This window comes from Pinus tabuliformis, chromosome 3_2 (genome assembly GCF_031772625.1).
Source record: "Pinus tabuliformis cultivar Carrire ecotype Pingquan chromosome 3_2, CPIR1, whole genome shotgun sequence".
In the NCBI taxonomy this organism is placed as follows: Eukaryota; Viridiplantae; Streptophyta; class Pinopsida; order Pinales; family Pinaceae; genus Pinus; species Pinus tabuliformis.
Window position 1 is genome coordinate 1,193,112,850 of NC_142302.1, and position 11,616 is coordinate 1,193,124,465.

An 11,616-nucleotide genomic window follows, 5' to 3' on the forward strand; every position below is an offset into this window, starting at 1 on the left:
ATCCTACAAATCTGAGTTGATTTCCTGGACCCAAAGCTGCCTTCTCTAATTGATCCAGCAACCAAACATCAAAATCAAACAAAATCCTCTGACCTAATATACCTAGCCTAAAATCAGCATTCAATTCAGTCATCTCAAGCCCTAATTGCCAATATTCTACTTGAGATTGACAAGGAGAAAGCCCTCTCCCGACCTAGTAGGGCTACCTACCAGGTTAAGTGTGGTTTGATGTTACCCTAGACCTGCCTTCCTTCAACCTGAGGTAGATTTAGGCACTAACATAGTGGCGACTCCACTGGGGAATGTAGTTTTGTGTTCCTCAGTAAAATGTAATCAAGTTTAGATCTGATTGTTGATGGTGAACAACGATCAGACACAACAAGGCTAAAATCATTCACCTGGCGACTCTAAATCAGTTTTGAGATCAGATCTAGGGACTCCACTGGAGGATGAACCTGACCAGCAGAAACATGAAAGGACAATATGGAAAGATCAGATATTCAAGTTGGAAATTCATCCAAGACATTTTGTTCTTTGTTATAAATTATTTCTTCTCTTCTCCCAAGAATTTCAAGAAGGCTTTGCAAAGTATATTTTATATGAGAAAATATCCTTGGCCTACATTTGATTCCTTCCCTTTGAAGATTGTGACTACCAAAGATTTGCATGCCTTTGAGCTTGATCAAGACCCTTTTTCTGAAGCTTGTGATGACCATCTTCAAACTGATGAGCCTCAAGAGACCAAGATTGATTCTACACCTTCTGTACATATCCCTATACCTTGTAAAATTCCAGATCAATACAAGCCTATGATTTTACCTCCTATATCCCATGCTTTCCCTAAAAATCATGACCTATATCTACCAATATTTGATGGTGACTGTAACAACATCACTACTGAGAGACATGTACTGAATTTTGAGTCTTTTCTTGACCTTTTTGAAGTTGATTAAGAGGATGTCAATATTAGGTTTTTTGCTCTTTCTTTGCAAGGAAAAGTCAAGAGTTGGTTCAAAACCCTGCTTGATGCGAGCATCTTAGATTTCTAGCAGTTCTTCAAAATTTTCCTGGACAAGTGGGTGGCCAGACAAAACCCTTCCTTGATTATAGAAGAGTATAACCAACTAAAAAGACTGCCAGGGGAGACAGTACAACAATTTTTTGCCAAATTTAACCAAGTCTATTTTTCGATGCTGGTTAATATAAGGCCTCCTCCTAGATTCGCTCTCTTGCACTACCTGTTATAGACATATTTGGGCACTGCGACCCCAATCACATATGTCCATAAACCAAGGGCTTATAAACCCCTAAAGTGTTGTTTCATACTCTAAACGAACAAAGTCAGCTGATTACATCATTTCCCGGAAGTTCTCCCTGAAAAACTACTCATAACTAGTCAAAACTGGACCATACAGGCTACTCCATGCTAAGGGTGTGATGGATACTGAAAAGCCCTTCTGTAGGGTGCGATGAGTGAGAGCAGACAAATGGCAGAGGTGGTTTTCTAGGTGGAAACCCAGAGAATCTTCTAGAAATTGCTCATTTGACACTTGCCTCTCTGAATTCACCCAGGGATGAGTAAGAGATCATGAAATCTCCAAGTGGAACCAAGAACTATCACTGAAATGACACTAATCAAAATCCTAGAAGCTGACTCACCCACCTGCAAATATCTATATATGGATCCCTCATCCTAGAGATCTAGAGGCTGGAATTTTGTATTTTGTAAGGAAGTTCTATTGGTTTCTCTGTGAAACATTGTATTGTTGGGTGATCTAAACTTTTCATGAGGTGAAGAGGGCTTTCATGCCGGGAGGATGGTGCTAGATCAGACAGCTTGGTTGTAATCCTATCTTCTACTACTTCTATCAATAAAGCTATTTGAGTTTTCCTCCATATACTTGTATATCTCTGAATCTTGTATTTGTGTATGCATTTGTATGGTTAATATACATTTGATCCTATACTGTTTATGGTTATAGATCTCTATGCTTTGATGGTATTTTGTTGCTTTGACTCTACAGGTGTTCTTTGTAGCGAGACAAGTAATAAAGCAGTGGAAGTTCTATCAAGGGAGAAAGGAAACAAGCAAGGAGACTAGCGAAAGACTGAGGTTGGTACTCTCTGCTTCTCTCTCATCTATCTCTCATAAAGGAAAACACAAGTGACTTTAAATTGTTAGTTTCTAAGATAGCTACCCGTCTTAGTGGGACTAGAAGCTCTGAATGGACACTAGTTTTCCCGATAACAAAATGGTGACTCCGCTAGGGAGGAATTAGTTTGTTTTGTTGTTTCTATTTGTTTTCTTTCTAAACTATAGACGGAGCCTGAAGTTAAGCCAGCTAGGTTTGTTTATGAACTGAACAACTGACTTACAAACATCCTAAGTGCCCTGGTGGTAGCTCAAGTAACCTCATTAGATCAGTCCCTATACTTTTTGTTTACTGTCTATCATTAGCTCAGCCTAAATCCCTGAACTTAGCTACAAACTATGAGTGAAAACCAAGCTCAGTCTCATCCCTAGACCATCGCATTGTCTCTCACTGACAACCTAGATGCATCGCACCTCCCGTGTGTTGCAGGTGAGATGCATCCTTGTTTCCCTGTGTTACAGGTGCGATGATTGAATGAGACTGTTTCTGCTTCCAGATTTTGGTTTTTCCTTCATTGTTTTCAACTCTATTCAATAGTTTTGTTGTCTATGATCAGTATATCACTATTGAAACTCTCTTCCTTTGCATTATTCAGCCTCCATTGATAAAGAATTGTGAATGTTTTTTATGTATTTCTGATCATTTACAGTTCTCCTTTGCAAATAGTAGCTTAATCAAACTGTTGTCTTTCAATTTGAAAGTGTCAAAAGTGTCGTTTTCAGTCAAAGAAAAGAGTATCGTAAAGTCTTCCTCGTTTACATAGTCGATTACACTTTTTCCATTATATTTGATTTGAATCATCAATTCTTTGAAGTGTCGAAAGTGGTTTTCAAGTCGAAATTGAAAGTGTCGTCTAAATCTTCCTTATGTTTTTAAAAAGAAATTGTTGAAGTGTCGCTTTGAGGAAAGATAGTTCAGATCTGTACTTAGTTTTATTTTTGTCATTCTCACATTAAGGAAACTAAAAAAAAAAAAAAATAATAATAATAATAATAATAATAATACATGCATGTGCATTTGCATTTAGACTACATGCGGAAATTGATTTAGGACAGTGCATCTTAGTGTGTTCTCTCTGCTCTATGTTGAAAGAATTTTACTTCTCCTCCCTTAGTAGCTAGGATTTTCATTGCTAAAAGAAAGTCAACGATTGTTTATCATCTTAGATTGCATATTTAGGAATTGTATATCTACATCACGTGATGAACCTTAAAGGAAAACTTCTTAAGAAAGATCAACTGTAAAATAAACCTCAATGAACATAAAAACTCTTTGGAACCTAATGCACAACATATAGAAGTCTAGGCTAGAGACGTGTTTCGGTGTTGTAAAACCTAGTAACTATCATTTTCATCGTAGGTTGGGTGATTCCTCCTCTTTGATACGACAAGTGCCAGTATGGACTTATGCTCCCACATACCGTCGAGTATATATTGGGAGACCACTATTGTTAGGAAGCCATGTTTGCGCCCTATCGATCGCAATGCACTAAACACAGCATTCGGGAAGATTGATTGTCGTACGTAAAAAGTATTATGTAGTTTTGCGATTGGTTTGGTAATCCCTCTGTCTAGATTTCCAAAGTAGTCACTTTTTTCCCTTTTCAGACTCCTTAAAAGAAAAGGTCCATCTGAGCACTTCTCACTTCAGGCTCATTAAAAATCAAAGGTGACTAAAGTCATCTTTAGCTTTTTCTCAAGAAGTGTGCAATTCCATAAGGGAGAAGTGTGCAATTCCATAAGAATCTTTTGTTTTAGCTGGGAATCCTTACAGAGGTATAAGCGATCTTTGTACCATAACGAATCATTTTTCCAGCTAAATGTATCAGAAGTACTGGAATCTTGTTGTAACTTTCGAATAAGTGCCCACACTTCTTCGTCATTCTTCCATTCCTCCCTTGCTTCGTTTATCCAATCTGGTTGGATAATAGAAATGGCACACAACAATGCTTCCACATCCTCATCCTTTCTTGAGAGTGCATCTGCCACAACATTTTGCTTCCCTTTTTTGTAGATGATTTCAAAGTCATAACCCAACATCTTTGTGACCCACTTTTGTTGCTCTTCAGAGGATAATCTTTGTTCTAAAAAGTATTTAAGGCTATCATGATCCGTTTTTACCTTGAAGTGTCTTCCCATTAGGTAGGGTCGCCATTTCTTAAGTGCATGGAGTATTGCCAACATTTCCTTCTCATAAATAGCTTTGCTTAAAAACTTTCCCTTGATTGGACGACTTTCAAAAGCAATGGGTCTTTCATCTTGCATTAGAACAACACCCATTCCATTTCCTGAAGCATCACATTCCACAATAAAGGTTTTTGTGAAGTCCGGTGTAGCTAAGACTGGTGCTTGGCACATTGCCTCTTTAAGATGTTCAAAGGCCTTTGTTGCTTCCGGAGTCCATGAAAATGAATCTTTCTTCAATAATGTTGTTAGAGGTGCTGCTATTCTCCCATAATTCTTAACAAACTTGCGATAATACCCTGTCAACCCAAGAAATCCTCGCAGATGCTTTATGGATGTGGGGATTTTCCATTCCTTAATGGCTTTAATTTTGCTAGGGTCTACCTTAACTCCTTCATGAGATACAATATGACCCAAATATTCCACCTCCTGGACTCCAAAGAAACATTTGGATCTTTTTGCATATAATTGTTTCTCCTCCAATAGTTGTAGCACCCTGTCAACATGTTCAACATGATCCTTCCAAGACTTGCTGTAGATTAGTATATCATCAAAAAATACTAACACAAATTTTCTAAGGAATGGTTTGAAAATTGAATTCATCAAACCTTGAAATGTTGAAGGTGCATTGGTAAGGCCAAAAGGCATGACCAAAAATTCATAATGACCCTCATGAGTTCTAAATGCTGTTTTCGGAATGTCTTCAATCTTCATTCTGATTTGATGATATCCCGAACGAAGATCCAACTTGGTGAAGTAAATTGATCCATGCAATTCATCCAGTAATTCATCAATAACAGGAATGGGGAACTTATCTTTAATAGTGAGCTTGTTGAGCTCCCTATAATCCGGACACATGCGCCATGATCCATCCTTCTTGTGCACCAATACTACTGGAGCTGAGAAAGAACTTTGACTCGGTTGAATTATACCAGCCTCTAGCATTTCTGCAACCATACGTTCAATTTCACTTTTTTGGACATAGGGATATCTGTACGGCCTGATGTTTGGAGGAACACTTCCTGGAATCAGATGAATAGCATGATCATGATCACGCATAGGTGGGAGACCTTTGGGAGTCTCAAATACCTTGGAATGATTGTCCAGGACTTTTTGGAGATCTGGAGAAATAGATGATTCCAATGTGGAAACATCTAGCGAACATAATTGTGCAATTACACCTCTTTGCTCCTTTTTTAGAAGCTTTGTCATGCCATTAGAGCTGATTATCTTTCCTGGTTTCCCTGCAATACCCCTTAATTCAACTTCCTTTCCTTCCACAGAAAATTTCATGAAAAGTTCTTGAAAATTAAAAGCTATTGTACCCAAGGATTGTAGCCATTGGACTCCTAGTACAACATCAGCACCTCCCATTGGAATGGAAAGCATTGGGCTAGTCAATACATATTCTCCCATGGATAGCTTGATATTATGGCACTTTCCAGAACAATTTATTGTTCCTCCATTTGCAATCATCACTTGACACTCTGGTGCTGGATATAGGAAGCAATTCAATTCTTTTGCTACCCTACAATGAATAAAATTGTGGGTGCTTCCTGAATCAATCAACACTATTACCTTTTTCTTCTTGATTTGTCCTTCTATCTTGATGGTTTGAGGAGTGGTAATTCCTACCAATGCATTACAAGATATGGTCGGATTTATTTGTTCTTCATCTAGGCTTTGTTCCTGGAATATATCCTCTTCTTTTGACCTTTCTTGCTCCTTTTCTTCTTCCTCTTCACAATCTATGTAGAATAATTTCTTCTCAGCACACTTATGACCTTTTGTGTATTTGCTATCACAATTGTAACAAAGCCCTTTTGCTCTTTTTTCTTCCAATTTTTGTGGTGTCAACCTTGTAGGTTGTGGAAGACTATGGGCAACAACACTTCCGTCTTTATAGTTGTGAACGGTATGCTTCCTAGTTGCCATAATTTTGCTTTCCATTTTTCTTGCTAACCTGAATGCCTTCTCTAATGAATCAGGTTCCCAAAGGCGCACATCATGTTGGATATTATCCTTTAAAGACCCTATGAACACATCAATCCTATGCTCCTCTGGAATATCTTTTACCCTTATGTTCAATTTTTGGAACTCCTCAATGTGCTCCATTATTGAACCCTTTTGTTTGAGACTTATCAATTGGCTAAAAAAAGTGTTGCTTTTTGTATCCTCATAATGTGCTATCAATTCTTCCGTAAAAATTGCCCAAGTGATAAATTGTTTACGAGAACAAAGCCATTGATACCATACAAACTGATTTGGTTCCAAATATAAAGTTGCCATACGTACCTTTTGTGTGTTTTGCACATTATTGAGATCGAAGAATTGCTCCATCTGTAATATCCATGTGGCGGGATCCTTGCCATCAAACTTCCTCATATCGATTTTTGGAACATGGTGAGTCTTCGATCCAACATTAGAGTCTATGGAATCATGATTAACATTTCTTTTGTTCTCATCATGAGTTTCCTTTACTACCTTTTCACCATTAGTGACCCTTTCTTGTAGCAACTTCTTCAATTCATCCATCTTATCATCCATGCCATCAATTTTAGCGTCCATGCCATCAATTTTAGCGTCAATCTTAGCTTCCATGCCATCCATCTTAGCTTCCATTCCCTTTATCTTAGATTCCACGCCATTTACCTTAGATTCCACGCCACTTATTTTAGCTTCTGTTAGCTTTTGTGAGCGTGACATTTGTTGCACTTGTTCTTGTAATTTTGATATATCATGTAGCATTTCTTCCTCTTCTTCATGAGTCATGCTAGAGCTTTCAGGCTCCTTACTAGGTGTTTGCATTTTCTTTCCTTGGGGCATCAGTTACCGATAATAAATTTTTACTATGCCTTTTGAATTCCGTTAAACCAAGCTTACACAAAAATAAAAATAAAAACTACACACCTCTTTTCACTTTATAGAAGCCTGATATTGAATCTGATGTATCTCTGTAATTTCGGATCCTCCAATTCTGAAATTGCTACCTGTAGTAGCCTTCTGCGTCCTCTTTCCAATGCCACAAGTCTGAGCCAAATTGGATTCTCCCAGGAAGAGTTATGTGAAATCTCCCACCGTGACTTGCTTTTAGACTGGTTCAGTAGAGCGAACTTGTACGACGTGCCACAAGTCACTGTTTCAACCTTTGAATCTGAAACACACACAAAAGAAACTAAAGTCCGTCCTCTTTCTGTACCTTTTTACGAAATTTCAATCCGATCCTCAGAGAGAGAGTTATGACGATTTTCCCCAGGTCACCTGTTTTGAATGTAATTCAGGAGTCTGCAAAAAGACCAACTTCCTCAGATCATATCTCCGAAAATATCGTGAGAAAAGCTCTGAAATTTGGACCCAAGGTTCAACGCCAATTCTTCTCAAATGGGTTTTGTTTGCGACTTCTGAAACGTCACAGAACAAAAGTTATAGCGAAAATGCCACGATGACCTGTTTGGAGCAGCGAAACCCTAGAATCCAAAGCTCTGATACCAAATGTTATGAAACCAGCTCACAAAAAGATAGAAAAGAGAGATCCACGCCTTAGAATTCAGCCTCTTCGAGGGGGCAACCTCCTTTACATTACATAAATGAACAATTCTTGGATGATACAAATGACAAAACCTCCTTTCTATATATAGGAGTCTAGGGAGTCACAATATAATCCAGCCGACCTAACAATAATAATATAAAGCCACAAAAATAACAATAGAGGGATTCTATGGGGCACAGAAATAACATTATGGGGGTAATAGGGGCACAACAATATAAATAAGGGGTATAACTACAATATTAATGGGGTAATCACTAGTATTATAGGGACCCAACAGGGAAGGAGAAGAAGAAGAAGAAGCCAAGGACGAAAGAGGGCAACCATGCATCGTCTGGTGAAAATCGACACACTTCAGTGCCATCCAAACCTAAATCTCCATGTGTCATTTGCAAGGGAGACCACTATCATCGAGATTGTCCTTGCATCCCGCAGATCCTAAGGGACTGGTCTCCCCGTTTGCACAATCCAGTGTCTTCAACCTCTGACGATCATGTTGAGAGTACACCATCAACTAGTGAAAATGAAGTCAATGGACAGAAAGGAAGATCTAAATTTCCTTGTACGCTGTGTTAAGGCGATCATGCCCTCCACCGTTGTCCCTTCTTGGACGAAGCTAAAAGGGTCTGGGATAACCATCCCACTTCACCGCAGCAACTTCCTCCTGGATACAAGAAACTCTTGCCAAGTCCATCTCTAATTGAAAATTGACTGACATGCCTCTGTTTTCAGTGGAAGCATCTATCATTGAAGATAAACCTTCTGAGTCCACATTGGATCAAAGTCAACAGGTCGAGATGGCAGTCAACCCAGTCTTGTCTTCAGGGTCCATCTTCGGATGATACAGTCTCCAAAGTGAATGAGAACGACACCGTTCAAATTCTTTTTGTTAACACAGAGTCCGATGAACCTGGGGGCAATATACCCGTTCCTTTACCACAGGAAGGAATCTTGTCAGAGATTCATCCGGCCATTCATTCGGTCCCTCCTCCAAGTGATCTAGTCATTTCCTTCGATTGGAATCTACTAGGGAGACCCCGCCTACCATCTAATGTACCATTCTGAATCATAATGCAAGCTTACAGAATGATCATGGCTGGTACTATCATAGGTGAAGGAGCTTCCATGAGTATCCTTTCCTCAACTACTTGGAAAGTGCTTGGTTCACCATTGCTTCTGCCTGAGATTCAAAATTTTTCAAGCTTCAACAAAGGAACCAATCAACCTTTAAGGATCCTTCAAAATTTTCCTATAACTTTGGGAAGGAAAATCGTTCATCTAAACATAATGGTAGTCCAAGGGCCTCTACATTAAAATATACTCCTTGGGCGTGACTACATTTACAGCATGGGAGCTATTGTTTCCTCACTCTTTCGAGTGATGTGTTTCCAGTATGAAGGCAGAATGGTCCAACTCATAGACCAGCTTTCCTTCCCCGGTTCAGACACAACTACTAGACAAATTCCATCCCTAACTGGTCTTTTTACACAAGGAATGTCTCATCAACCTCCAGTCTATCCACCTGATGAGCGCGAGTGATTCGGTGAATGTGACTAAACCCAGGGGGCATGCACCATAGCCTGCTTCGGCAGGAAAACCCCAAGTATAAGGTAGGTTTCCACGTACGATATCTAACTAGTTTGACACACCCATCTGTTTAAGAAAATGGAATTAGACTGGAAAAGGATTCCCTCGTCAAAGGTTATGTGAGTGGAAGCTCCCAGCATTCACCTTTGTCTATTTCGATGGACAGAGCCAAGGAAGTGTTTTGTCTGCAAATGCAGACGAAAAAACCTTACTTTAATGCAAGAACTTCCATATGGTAACCTAGAAACTCTACTTCTCTTTATACCTGGGGGCATGCAAACCTTTTGTACGCAAGTGAAAATTGACCAGCATAACTCTAACCCCATAGTTTTTTACCAACTTCAACCCCTTAAGTTAGGTGATTGGTCTAATCAACCATTCACCTTTGCAGGGGCCAGATGGCACCGGAAAAGTAAAGGAAATGTTTCCCATTAGGAAGCTATCCTACATAACCTCAGTGGTTCTTTAACCCCTAGGACAATAGTTGATCGTTCCTAGCTTGCATACAAAAGGGTCCGGAGCAAATTTGTGCATGGGGCAAGCTCCCTAAAAAATGAACCTACTAATGAGAGACATCCTTATTATACGATTGGCACGAGCAGGTTTACGTGAAGTTCAAGCTCGTTAAAAAATAAACCTAGCAATGAGCATATGTTCCCCCAGAGTTCAAGCTCATTAAAAAATGAACCCACCTTTCGGTAAATAACCTTTGTGATCGCATTACTATCAGCTTTTGAGCCTTGGTCGTGTTCTTACCATCACCTCCACTTTTTAGCCGATCATACACCTCCACTTGATTGTTTACCCTTTTGAGGAACAGTTGCGACGAGTGATTCTGTTAGCCACCTTCTTTACACTGCCATGATCGAAAAGTTCCAAACCTTAACTAGAACCAGCTACTACCCGAAAATATCACTCGATTCTCAAAGACGAGTCTCTTTTAAGCTCTTTTTAGACTCGTAAAATATAAAAAGATTGCCGAGAAATTGGTCTCTTCATCTCACTAAAGTGATTGGAAGTGCCATCCCTCCTGTATTTTAATCTTTTTGGAGTTGAGGGATTATCACACAAAAAGATCGAGCGCTTGTCTTTTTTGGCTCGCTAAAGTGATCCGAAAAGTCATCCCTTTTGTATTATTTTATGCTTTTTCGGACTTAAGGGATTACACCATGAAAAATGACTACTGGAGTTTTCTTTCCGTCTCTTTTCAAACTCTCTGAATATGAAAAGGACTGAGTTGTCTTTGCCATTAAGCTTGTTAAAACAATAGCGACAAACTTGTCCATCTGGACAAGAGCGAGTTTCACTATCGCTAGGCTCCCTAAAACATAGCGACAGGTTTGCCCGAAGGGAAAATTATAGAACAAGCATATGTTATCCTCCTCAAGCTTGACAAAAATAAAGAGGTACTAGTTAGCAATGACTGGGGAAAAAGGGAAGAAAACTTGAAGAACTTCATTGGTAGCAGGTCGCTCTTGAACATGACACTTTCACTCCATCACCATGATTGAGTCAGGTTGGGTTATTCTGTTCACCATCACCATTGGTCCTCTGTACCATCCATGGGGTTAATGCTACCGATCCATCACAGTGTCTCCGATATGTTCAAGAGAAGTTGCTCAGAGAATTCACCAACCCAGCTAACGCCTCATCCACTGCAATACCTTCATGCTTCATTTCTCATGACCACCACCCTAAACCTTGTATCATCAGATCGTTTTCACCTCCAGAAAATCATTTGCTTCGTTTTGTGTCATAGATGTGGGATTCATTAAGGCCCTCCTATGCCGAGTCACTTCTTGTCGACATCAACTCATTATCTAAGAAGTTGACTTAGAAACAACCCTTTCAGTACTTTGAAGCTTGCACGCCTCAATGGCAAGTTTCTCACTTCCGACGACAGGTTTACATTAATGGCCTTCGACCGAAATATTTTGTGTGGTGTTTGACGTCAAGTCCTATATTCACACCACGTGAATTGTACTGTAGTACCTTGAGGGTCATTATCATTATCGGTGATTCCTCTCACGCCTGTTAATAGCTTACATCATTAGCTAGTTATCAGTCCATGTCTTTCCATGTTCGACACCAGAACATCTTTTCACACGGATCGACTTGTACTTCGGGTGAAGATTGAACGAGTTTG